Source organism: Cebus imitator, unplaced genomic scaffold (assembly GCF_001604975.1).
Source record: "Cebus imitator isolate Cc_AM_T3 unplaced genomic scaffold, Cebus_imitator-1.0 Scaffold169, whole genome shotgun sequence".
Classification (NCBI taxonomy): Eukaryota; Metazoa; Chordata; class Mammalia; order Primates; family Cebidae; genus Cebus; species Cebus imitator.
Window position 1 is genome coordinate 1,611,342 of NW_016107484.1, and position 546 is coordinate 1,611,887.

The following is a 546-nucleotide window of genomic DNA, read 5'->3' on the forward strand; positions in this document are numbered from 1 at the left end:
GAGAAACCCCATCTGTACTAAAAATACAAAATTAGCTAGGCACGATGGCACATGCCTGTAATCCCAGCTGCTCAGGAAGCTGAGGCAGGAGAATCACTTGAACCCAAGAGGCGAAGGTTATGGTGAGCCGAGATCACACCATTGTTCTCCAGCCTGGGCAGCAAGAGACAAGTGAAACTCTGTCTCAGAAAAAGAGAATGAATTTGGCTGGGCGCAGTGGCTCACACCGGTAATACTAGTGCTTTGGGAGGTTGAGGCAGGAAGATTGCTTTAGCCTAGGAATTTCAGACCAGCCTAAGCAGCATAGCAAGACCCTGTCTCTATAAAAAATACAAAAATTAGTACCCACTTTTCCCCATTCTTCTATATCTATAAAAGAAAAAAAAAATTAGTCGGATGTGGTGGCGTGTGCCTGTAATCCCAGCTACTCCGGAGGCTGAGGCAGGAGAATCACTTGAGCCTGGGTGGCGGAGGTGGCACAGAGCCGTGATTGCACCACCGCACTCCAGCCTGGGTGACAGAGCAAGACCCTGTTTCAAAAAAAAA